This window comes from Bubalus kerabau, chromosome 4, assembly GCF_029407905.1.
Source record: "Bubalus kerabau isolate K-KA32 ecotype Philippines breed swamp buffalo chromosome 4, PCC_UOA_SB_1v2, whole genome shotgun sequence".
Taxonomy (NCBI): domain Eukaryota; kingdom Metazoa; phylum Chordata; class Mammalia; order Artiodactyla; family Bovidae; genus Bubalus; species Bubalus kerabau.
The window spans coordinates 102,489,918-102,502,543 of NC_073627.1; the positions used below are offsets into that span (position 1 = coordinate 102,489,918).

Below are 12,626 nucleotides of genomic sequence, written 5' to 3' on the forward strand. Positions count from 1 at the left end.
TCTGTTTCTCAGATGACCCAGACTTACACAATAGTTTTATATACACTGACTTGATTTAGTCTGCTCTTTACAAAAAGCTCATGAAATAGTTTATAATCAAACTCATTATAAAGCATATATAACCTGTTCCTTTAAAGAAGAACGCATGTTCAAGATATAGTAACAGGTGGAAAGAGGTCTAATTTTTGTGTGTATGAAAAGTCCAGGGGAAAACCCCAGGCATGGCTGGGCTAAGGATTTTATCCATGTCATCAAGAATTACTATCTTTTGGCTCTGAAGTTCTCTGTTTTGGCCCTATTCTATGAGACCTTATGCTTTTCCTCTGTTAACTCCAGGTTTACATCATCCTCTTCAAAACTCCAATGGTGGAAAGCTTCTGTCTTTCCAAACTCCAGTCAAACTCCTAGACATGACTTGATTGACCTGAATCAGATCACATGTTCATACCTGAGGTAATAACTGTGGCCTGGAAGACAAGTTACACCAATTGGCTTAATGCTAGAAAAGATCCCACCCTAAAACTGAGAGAAAGATCAGTCTCATTTAACCATGAAGACTGAGAATAGGGAAGAAGTGACTTCCATAGTGGAAAACTAGGATGTTCTTTTGAAAAGAAGGGGATAGTTTCCGAGCAACAGAAAATGGAAATCCAGGAATGTTAAACCATTTGCACAAGGAAGTGGTTCTTAAACTTTAGAGCACATCAGAATTACTTTGCGGGCTTGTTAAAATACATATTGCTGGGCTTTACTCTCAGAATTTCTGATTTAGTAGGTCTAGATTGAGTTACAGGAATCTGCATTTCTAATAAGTTCCTAGTTGATGTTGATGCTGGTCTGAACCACTGCTCTGAATAAGTAAAATGTGTTAACCCTTTTGAGTAATTTCTAAGTTCCAGGCATTGCTATTAAGTTTTACATACATTATCTCATTTAGTCTTCACAATAACACTAGGAGGTAATTACTATTAATATCTTTATTTTAGTGTTTTGGGAAGCTAAGTTTCAAAAAGCCTAAGTAACTTTACCAAGGACACATATTAGAAAGTGTCAAAATTGGAATTTAAACTCAAATGGCTCCTAAAGTAAACTTTTCTAAGACAAATAGCCAGGAAAGAGGATGATATCTGCCTCAGGAAAGTAGAAACCAACTAGTTCTCCACTATTGGTTTATCCATGGCCTATGTGATTTGAAGCTTGAAAATCAATGAACTACCAGTTCCCCAAGATCATCCATGTTAATTGTATCTAAAGCACATATAGGCACATAAAGTGGTTATAAAAAATGGTAATGGTTTCATGCCGATTTACAACCCAGACCAGAAGCCACACTATGGAAATACCTAGAAAGGATATGTTTCTCTCAGATATTTCCTCTTGAGTTCCTGCTACGATGTGAAATTTTAATATCTCATCAACTAGATAATAGTCATAAACCACCATCTCTTTTTTATCTAGTTTCTAATGCAAGAAGAAGCACATTCTTAATAATGACCTAAACCAAGCTCATGAAATAGTGCTCAAGGATGATGAACTCTAAATTACGAGTGATTACTTTTAAATTCATGGCAACTTTCCTGAGCATTTTTACTACCTGCCTAATTTCTCTAGCAAACCACAGTCATTGTAACCTATAATATAAGCTGTTCATCTAGAGGAAGGAATTACTAGTTTCCTTAGAGGTTTATTGAATTTTAAAGAAGGATTTATCATGTCAGATCATGGTACATCCTGCTATCAAGCACAACCTCATGTTTACCACAACTGAATCATAAAAAATTATTAATTCCAGCCTCTAAATAGCCTGTATTTGAAGTAGGAAAACCACAAAGCTCAGACATGAAGGGAAAAGTAAAAGAATTCGTGACAACTAGGATTTTAAACTCTGAATATTATGAACTATGATTCGATCTCAGGAACTGCATTTATTCAATAAAGAACTGTAACAAATTTGCTATGCACAGGGCCCTGTGCTAAACACTGAAGAGGATGCAAAGAACATTAAAACATGAACACTTCCTTTAAAGAAACACCGTCTGATAAGGGAACTGATAAAATACTTATGGCTCTTGAGCAACTATAACTAGCTGGATCTCAAATGTGAAATGAAAATTTCTCCTGCCATATAAATAAATAAGAAATGTCACAGTCATCAGTGATTTCTGACCTCCAAATGTGAATGAGGATTCCCAAAACTGTGATTCAGGGGATGCCGCCACCTCCCATGGTGATTGCTGAGGAGCTGGGGGAATGCAAGAAGCAAGGTCAACAAGAAAACAGGGTTGGCCCCAGATAGCTGAGATGCATATGAAAGGAATGAATTCAATGAGCCCAGAGGCTTGCATCTTCCAATACATAGCATGATAAATTCCCTAACTTGATACCTGACCTTCAATGTTCAGACTGCCTGCTGCCTTTGTTGTAAACTTGTATAGAGCCTGACTTCTCCCCTGCTTCCTTCGAGCAGTTTTCTCAGAGTTACTGAGATGCTGTCTCCCAGGCTTGGAGTCCTAAACATTTCCATCAAATAAAATAACCCTTTACTTTCAGGTTGTGACTATATTTTTTAGTCGACACAGACTAGATACCTAGTTAGGCTAACAACTATAGTGCTCTATCAAGGATATTCAAAAATGCAATAGCTCAAACAAGATGTCCAGGGTAGGTACCTGCTCCAAGAACCAATAAGGGACCCAGGGATTAAAATATATATATATATATATATATATATATGGTATCTTACCAGTATCTAGAGTCTAGGATCTTTCCATCTTCATGTACAAAACACAACATGTCACTATGTCCCAGTTATACCTGGAAGAAAGAAGAAAGAGAACATGGAGACAACAGGTACAATGCCCTAAGGCCTAGGCACAGAAGTGCACATATTACTTCTGTTTATGTTCCATTGGAAACAATTTAGTCATAGGACCAGCCCTAATCACAAGAGAAGACAGAAAGCAAGGTCTAGTATTGGGCCCAAAAAAGGGGAGGATGAGTTTTGGTAGTCAGCTAGCAGTCTTCTCTCTCATACTACACATGATTTATTTCACTTACTCTTCACAACTATACAATGATATCGCTATTTTTACTTCCACATTACATATGATGTAATCAAGGCTTAGAGAGGTTAAACAACTGTTCCAAGTTCACATTAAGCCCCTGAGTAGAAGAACTGGAATTCACACCGCAGCACACCAGGTTTCCAACCTGTGTATGCAGCCATTGTGAAGGGAACTGCAATGATACACTACCTTCGCACTACTCCAAATATGATGGCTTTAATATTCAGTTGCAAAGAGTCAGGCATGACTGAGCAACTCTCACTCACTCACTAATACTGGGTAGAGCATGAAAAGAGATCTTTTTCTTCTAATGTGAAAGTAGTCAATAATAATGATGCATATGTGCATTCATAAAAATTGTGAATTTTGACAAGAGGCCAAAAAACTACAGCCTGTGACCCACCTATCACCAATAGAGAGCCATTTACTTCACTACAGCTTATATCCTGCAAATCTTTTCATCCTGCTTTTGTATTTTATTGGGGGTAATGTCAGGTAATGTTATTATAATTAAGCCATTTTCTATATAGAAGGTGTTATTTGGCCAGAGCCAAGAAGAATTGCAATCAAGGCAGAGCTGGTTGTGAATGCTAACTTGAAAACTGTAACTGAGCTGCCTGACATTTGAAAGATTGGGGAATTGTTTTTATTGTCATTTTGTTTCACAAGTACAATTTGATTTCTACAGGCTTTTTTATTCACCATATTTCGAACGTCTGCCACCATGTACCAAAGCAGACAGATAGTGGTGCCAGCAAAGGGAATCTTAGGCTGTCTGCCACTTGGAATGTGAAGACAGGCACATTCAGTGGCTCTTTATCTCAAAAGGGTATCTGCCACTTTCTGAAGGTAACTCAACATCTGCAGGTTTGAGAATACAAAGAGAAAAATAAAAGGAAGGATAAGAGAGGGCAAGCTGGAGCAAGGAAACAAAAGTTTGGTAAATAACAGTGTTTAAAAAATATCTAAGTATTAAAGAGCTTAAAAACCATGTTGGATATCTGAATTTTTTGTTTTAATTCTTTAAAATGAAAGAAAATTCAGAACCTGGTGATTTTTGCTTAGACAGCTCATCACTTTCTGCTTGCAAATGACATGTGCTAGGCAGTTAGCATTCAGGACTGGAAGGAGTGATTAGCTTGGGCTCACCACACTGTCATACAACCTTACCCATGGCTGGCAAAATACCTATCAGTGATACAGCGGCAGCAACAGCAGCAGCAGCCTTGTCATCTCACACTGAGAAAGGAGGGCTGGTGCTGGCAGATAAAGTTTGATGTCTGGCCATTTGTCACTGGAAAAACTCCAACAGACAAAAGGAAGTGCAGCAGATGTGCAATCCTAGGACAACTCAGGTGAAATAAATGCTCGAACCTCCACCTCCATATTTTATATGTGCATCTAGAGCAACAGGCCAGGCACTACACCACACGATGGACTTCTCTCCACCGCAGGTTCTGCAGATGTCTTCATGGCCATGATTTACTTCCACTGTCTCCTATCAGGCCGGTATATAGTCTTGCTCTTTCTTTTTCCAAGATCCTCCCTAAGGCTATGATCCTACTTTAAGAGGCAAGAGAAATATTAGTCAACAAGTAGCTCTTCTCAAATTGAGTATATGTACACATTGGAAAATTCCTCAGAGGCCAAGATGGAGTAGAAACAAGGGGTGTATATTGTTGGGAGGCAAGTCTCCATGGATCTCTCACAATTTCACACATTTTTGCACACAGAGGACGCTTTTGTTCCAGACTATCTTCAAACAGCAAAGAGACTTGAAAGATAGAGAGTTCCTTCTTGTGGAGGAAATGGCACATTTGTTTATTGTCCTGTATTAAGAGAGGTAACATCTCCCCTGGGACAGAGGTTGGGTGGGTCTATTTGCAGCCTGCTATGAAAGATTTAGGTTTCCTAATCTTGGGGGCTAATCGTAAGGGAAATCAACCCTGAATATTCATTGGAAGGACTGATGCTCAAGCTGAAACTCCAGCATTTTGGCATCTGATGCCAACAGCTGATTCATTGGAAAAGTACCTGATGCTGAGCAAGATTGAGGGCAGAAGGAGAACAGGGCATCAGAGGATGAGATGGCTGGATGGCATCACCAATGCAATGGACATGAACTTGGGCAAACTTTGGGGGATGGTGAGGGACAGAGAGGCCTGGCATGCTGCTGTCAGTGGGGTCACAAAGAGTCATACACAACTGAGTGACTGAACAACAACAACAAAATCTTGAAGTTCCTCAGTTATCACACAAACTCATTGCACATGCTGCATTTCTGGAACTTCTGCCTCACCTCTGTGAGTGGTGGGCAAAAAAGGGAACCAATGCCAACCTGAAGCTCATGCTGCTTCCAGTGCCATGAATAATAAAGTTCTTTGTCTCTAAGACAGGAGTCTTGTATTTCCTGCTTGCATCCTTGAAACTACAGCAAGCTGACTTGCTAGGCTGCCAGTAGAGTGAAACTACAGATCCTTCACAGTCTGGACAATCACCTCTCTGTAGTTTTGTCTAGTACTCACTATCAACTTAGTTCCAAGAACACTTTGTTTTCTCCCCTTTGTCTATGTACCTCTGACGTTTACATAAATCCTATTATGACACGATTGAAAGTCAATATTCAAATGAATGTCTTTTTCTCATGGCACTTAATGTTCCTAAGACAAAGGTCCAGGCTTTAATCATTTTTGTAACTTCAACTATTAGTATAAAGTAGATGCTTAATAAATGAATCAAGCTAGGGGATTTGAAACAGCCAACTTGAGTTCTCCAGATAGTATCTATCTTCTTGGCGCAGTAAACTCTCCATCTGGTTCCTACTTATGCATGAAGTTTTAAGATATTTTTGTCAAATCATAGATTCAGCCATCATGACAACTGTTAGCATCAAGTACCCACAATTTCATTTGGCGGTAGCAAAACTATAAGAATGATCTATAATTGAGAGGCACAAAGAGGCTAGTGCAGTGATTCTGCTTGTTGGAAAACCACAGCAAAAAGTCCTGCTGTAATTGAGTATTTCTCCAAATGTTTTTGCCTATATTCTAGGAAAAACACAGTCTGCGAGTAAAATGTTCTTACCAGGAATATGGCATCTTTTCTGAGATTCCAGTGTCTCAGCATATAGAAGGTAACAGTACCATAGTTTTCAAGACTAACTGTGATCCTTCCATAATTTTCCCCAGAAGAACAAACTCATTTCTTTACCTTCCCTGACCTCTTGATTCTCTTTTTTTTCCCCCCTTTTTTTCTCTCCTCTTTTCCCCCCTCTTACCCCACTAATGGATAGATCTGAATGACAGATGTGCAAGGAAGCAACGGTGGTTCCCAGCAATTACACACGGTGGTAGTGGTTTAGTCGTAAGTTGTCTCCACTCTTGCGACCCCATGGACTGTAGCCTAACAGGCTCCTCTGTCCACGGGATTCTCCAGGCAAGAATAGTGGAGTGGGCTGCCATTTCCTTCTCCAGGGGATCTTCCCAAACCAAAAACTGAACCTGGGTCACCTGCATTGCAGGCAGATTCTTTACCAACTGAGCTATGAGGGAAGCCCCCCTGGTGTCATTTCCTAAGAGGGGACATTAGGTGAGAACAAATTTCCGTGGGAAGAGATTTATAGTTAGAGTGAAATAGGAACATTTTCTTTCCTCAATATCTTTTTTTTTAAAGGGAAATAAAAATTTCCTCTATACAAGCATAGTTTGATCATAACTATAGTATTTGGCACAATTCAAAAACTCATTTTCCACCAAAGCGAAGAAATATATTTGAAACTGCTTCCCCAATCCTCTTACTCTCAATTCCCAAGAAAAAGCAAAAGGTATAAAATTTTGCAGATTCTACAATATCCTTTAGTTATAAGAAACTGGTATGTTTAAGACAGATTTCTAGAGATGTAAATAAATTTTGCTAAAATGAAATCAAAGTTGCCCAAAAGTTTGTAATAGATATTGATAAGGACTAATGAAAGACACTGTCTTTATTTCTACCTTTGAAGATCATAATTATAATTAAATAGCTTTACCAACATTACTGTATTTTAAGACTGATTAACTCACCTTTATTGCTTCTGTTCCTTACCCCTCACTGACAACACTCTGTGATTTAAAATAATTTGAGACACTGCTTTCTAATATGAAAGGAAAAAAAGGAACAAATGGTATACTCTAATAACCTAAAGGCAAGTGTTTGACTTTCAACTCAGCCGTTTACTAGTTTGTGGCAAATCACTTTAGTTTAACTAACTTCAGTTTCCTTATCTGTAAAGTGTCAAATACACAGTGTCAACCTTAAGGATTTTGTGGTGGTTAAATAATACAAAAGGGTTTCCATACAACTTGCTACATGGCGAATATTCAAAGATTAATACTAGTTACCATTTTGTGAGACTTATGACTTGTCAGGCACTATGCCGAACACTTTATTATTTAGTAGCTTATTTAATAAAGTATGTATTATTAAAAGTCCTGTTTTACTAATGAGGACATTGGCATCAGAGAAATTAAATAATTTACCCGAGGCTATAGAATTAGTCATTAACTGCACAAGGCTAGAAGCCCAGCCAGATTTTCTGACTCTGGGTCAAGGATTCTTTCCAATAAATATAAACAACTGGGAATAGATGTAAACTGGTTCCAGTTCATGCTTCAATCTAGCCAAACAAACTGCCACTTGCTTTCTCACAAACATACCACAGGGTCACATCTTTACAAATTTCATGAATAAGTTTGATTTGAGATAATTTCTGATTCAGGAGCTGGGATTTGCTGATCTCTGAAGCCACTTTGCCAACTAAAGTCCGTCTAGTCAAGGCTATGGTTTTTCCAGTGGTCATGTATGGATGTGAGAGTTGGACTGTGAAGAAGGCTGAGCGCTGAAGAATTGATGCTTTTGAACTGTGGTGTTGGAGAAGACTCTTGAGAGTCCCTTGGACTGCAAGGAGATCCAACTAGCCCATTCTGAAGGAGATCAGCCCTGGGATTTCTTTGGAAGGAATGATGCTAAAGCTGAAACTCCAGTACTTTGGCCACCTCATGCGAAGAGTTGACTCATTGGAAGAGACTCTGATGCTGGGACGGATTGGAGGCAGGAGGAGAAGGGGATGACAGAGGATGAGATGGCTGGATGGCATCACTGACTCCATGGCCGTGAGTCTGAGTGAACTCCGGGAGTTGGTGGTGGACAGGGACGCCTGGCATGCTATGATTCATGGGGTCGCAAAGAGTCGGACACGACTGAGCGACTGAACTGAACTGAAGCCACTTTTGCTTTCTAGGGCAGAAGTTGAGATCAAGGGCACCTACTGTAATGGGAGATAACAACTATCCTTACATCTGAGTTCAGTAAAGCATCAACCCCCCTCAAGAGGTTTAACTCTCTCCTCAGCTGTCTGCATTTGAATCTTAGGAATAGTCCACTGTAGACCTTCTTTTCCTGCTCCCAACCTTAGCATGTTGAATCTTTTCCCCTTTCCAGTGACATTACTCCAAACATTTTTCAAGCTTATTAAATATAAGTGGCTCTCTTCATAGTGGCCTTATGTCTGGTACAGATGCCATCCTAGTACCCTATCCCTTCTTTGGCTCCATATTTTCATTCATGTTTCTATTAAGGGTCTAAGCTCTAGTCTGATCTCCCCTATAATCAGGTTCATAGTTTCATATTTATATTCTTGTGTATACATTAAAAACTTGCCTAAGGATCTTTTGGTTTTCCCAAGTGGCTCAGTGGTAAAGAATCTGCCAGCCAATGCAGGAGATAGAGGTTCGATCCCTGGGTCAGGAAGATCCCCTGGAGAAGGAAATGGCAACCCACTCCAGTATCCTTACCAGGGGAATCCCATGGAGCAGAGGAGCTCAGCAAGCTACATTCCATGGGGTTGCAAAAGAGTCGCACATGACTCAGCAACTAAACAACAACAAAGAAATTTTTATAGTAAAATAGTATATATTTCTTGGAAATTTTTCAAACAGTATAGACATAAAAGTGGAAGCCAACCCTCCTAATCTTACTCTACTTCTTGAAGGTGAATAGTACTAGTAATTTAGTATGCATTACTCTACCCTCTTTTGTATAAACAGCTACCAGTGCATGCATGTTTATTTGCTCAGTCATGTCCAACTCTGCGACCTCATGGTTTGTAGCCCACCAGGCTCCTCCATCCCTGGGATTTCCCAGGCAAGAATAGTGGAGTGGGTTGCCATTTCTTTCTCCAACATATACCCACTTGCATATAAATATGTATATGGTATATTATATAAATTTACATATATATTATGACTTCCCTGGTGGCTCAGATGGTAAAACGTCTGTCTACAATGCAGGAGACCCGGGTTCGATCCCTGGGTTGGGAAGATCCACTGGAGAAGGAAATGGCAATCTACTCCAGTACTATTGCCTGGAAAATCCCATGGACAAAGGAGCCTAGTAGGCTACACTCCATGGGGTCACAAAGAGTCAGACAATACTGAGCGACTTCGCTCACTTACATATATATTATTTATTGCATATGCAGCAAATATATATATATTATAATTTCTTTGCATAAATTGATAATGGATAAATGGAATCATAGACTCTGCAATTTGCTTTCTTCAATAAACAATATGTCATAGACACATTTCCACGTCAATACATATAGAAACACCTAGTTCTTTTTGATAACACTATGATAAGAAAATCTTCCTAAGTGAACAATGCAAAGAAATAGAGGAAAACTATAGAATGGGAAAGACTAGAGATCTCTTCAAGAAAATTAGAGATACCAAGGGAACATTTCATGCAAAGATGGGAACAATAAAGGACAGAAACAGTATGGAACTAACAGAAGCTGAAGATATTAAGAAGAGGTGGCAAGAATATACAGAAGAATTATACAAAAAAGATCTTCATGACCCAGATAACCATAATGGTGTGATCACTCACCTAGAGCCAGATATCTTACAGTGCAAGGTTAAGCGGGCCTTAGGAAGCATCACTACAGACAAAGCTAGTGGAGGTGATGGAATTCTAGCTGACCTATTTCAAATCCTAACAGATGATGCTGTGAAAGTGCTGCTCTCAATATGTCAGCAAATTTGGAAAACTCAGCAGTGGCCACAGGACTGGAAAAGGTCAGTTTTCATTCCAATCCCAAAGAAGGGAGAGGCCAAACAATGTTCAAACTACCACACAGTTGCACTCATTTCGTATGCTAGCAAAGTGATGCTCAAAATTCTCTAAGCTAGAATTCCAGAATGGTCAAGCTGGATTTTGAAAAGTCAGAGGAAGCAAAGATTAAATTGCCAACATTTGTTGGATCATAGAAAAAGCAAGAGAATTCCAGAAAACCACCTACTTCTGCTTCATTGACTATGCTAAAGCCTTTGACTGTGTGTCTTTTTCCACAACAAACTGTGGAAATTCCTAACTTTAAACTATGCAGCTCGGGAGGGTCTAAAGGATACCCCATTAGACAATCCTGACATGGAAATATTTACAGATTGCAGTTCTTTTGTTCAGGGTGGAAAGCGTAAAGCAGGTTACGCAGTGGTGACTGCTGAACAGGTTTTGGAAGCAAAATCTCTCCCCCAGGGAACCAGTGCTCAGTTTGTGGAGCTTGTGGCTCTGACCCGAGCTCTAGAGTTAAGCAAAGGGCAGTGGATGGGCCTGATAATCTATGTGAGTCTACTTCTGCTGACTCCAAATATCCTGAGTCTGCCATTTGATCCTCAAGACAATGTCTTCCTGTCCTGGGCTCACTCCTATGCTGCATTCCACAATCGGTCTAACTGCTGGGTCTGTGGAGCGCTCCCCTCTTCATCAGTGGAAGGCTTCCCGTGGTGGACATCCCCACTTCAAGGAAAAGTCTTTCTCCAAGTCTGTGAATACCTTTGACAACAATCACATGCGATGCCTCTTCTTCATCTGATGACATTTACCAACCCTAAAATGGACTGATGCAACACTTTGTACTTTAACTATGTACATAATGTGACTTTTAATTTTGATTTTAACTTGTTTTAATGACTATGTTGCCTGCATCTGTAACTGTATAACTGGATTTGTTTCCAGCCGCATGAAAGCTTTTAAGTTACAAATGGTTGCTCAAACTCCTGCTACTGCTGCAGCTTCCTCCAACTACTATTTGGAGCCCCTGGATCAGATATCCTCAATATGAGGATTAGGAGAATATGTTGCCTCACCAATTTAGGGACAACGTCCCTTGTCAGCTCGGAAGTAGTTATGGAACGAGAACGACGCCCCTTTCCCCTAGGCAACATAATTCTCCTAAAAGAAAAGGGGGGGAATGAGAGAGTCATTTCCTAGGCAAGTTGATAGGTCTAGGGGTCCCCAAGGAGAGAGGGGTCTGGAATTCTCAAGGAGGAAGAAAGGACAAGCTTTTTTTCTTTCTCCACATTCCTTAGGATTATTTAACAATAATGTATCCTGCCTAAGGACAGTCTTTGGATTCAACCTTTTGTTATCTTAAAATGTTAATTATGGGAGTAGACCTGGTCTTTACAAGGATGTATCTTGCCTGAGGACAGTGTTACCTTAAGATGTAAATTATGGGAGTGGGTCTGATGAGGTCTTTGCAACCTCCAGACATTCTTTGGATTATATAACCTCATTGTTAACACTAGCAAGCGGGTACTCTTTCTGCCCCCTTCTGATGCCTATGTCAGAAGCTTTCTCTATCTCCTTTATACTTTAATAAAACTTTATTACACACACACACAAAAGAGATGGGAATACCAGACCACTTTACCTGTCTCCTGAGAAATCTGCATCATGTCAACAACCAACAGTTAGAACCGGACATGGAACAAAAGACTGGTTCCAAATTGGGAAAGGGATATGCCAAGGCTGTATATTGTCACCCTGTTTATTTAACTTATATGCAGAGTACATCATGTGAAATGCCAGACTGGATGAAGCACAAGCTGGAATTAAGATTGCGGGGAGAAATATCAATAACCTCAGATATGCAGATGATACCACCCTTAGCACAGAAAGCAAAGAGGAACTAAAGAGCCACTTGATGAAGGTGAAAGATAAGAATGAAAAAGCTGGCTTAAAACTCAACATTCAAAAAATGAACATCATGGCATCCATTTCGATCACTTCATGGCAAATAGATGAGTAACAATGGAAACAGAGAGAGACTTTATTTTCTTGGGCTCCAAAATCAGTGCAGATGGTGACTGCAGTCATAAAATTAAAAGATGCTTGCTCCATAGAAGAAAATTATGACAAATCTAGACAGCATATTAAAAAGCAGAGACATTACTTAGCTGACAAAGGTCCATATAGTCATGCTATGGTTTTTCCAGTAGTCATGTATGGATGTGAGAGTTGGACCATAAAAAAGGCTGAGCACCAAAGAATTGATGCTTTGGAATTGTGGTGTTGGAGAAGACTCTTGGGAGTCGCTTGTACTGAAAGGAGATCAAAGCACTCCATCCTAAAGGAAATCAACCCTCAATATTCATTGGAAAGACTGATGCTGAAGCTGAAACTCCAATACTGTGGCCACCTGATGTGATGAACTGACTGATTAAAGACCCTGATGCTGGG

At 39.7% G+C, this 12,626-nt stretch overlaps 1 long non-coding RNA gene across 1 annotated transcript in view; it reads right to left on the bottom strand.

The window, feature by feature from the left end:
- Positions 1 to 1,915: 1,915 nt before the first annotated feature.
- The window catches only part of LOC129651559 (uncharacterized), a 28,677-nt gene continuing 17,966 nt past the window's right edge, over positions 1,916 to 12,626 (bottom strand). The window contains exons 3-4 of the long non-coding RNA XR_008714197.1: positions 2,744 to 2,814; positions 1,916 to 2,242 (exon numbers count right to left, since the gene is read on the bottom strand). This is a non-coding gene — a long non-coding RNA (uncharacterized LOC129651559). The remainder of the gene's footprint in view (positions 2,243 to 2,743; positions 2,815 to 12,626) is intronic.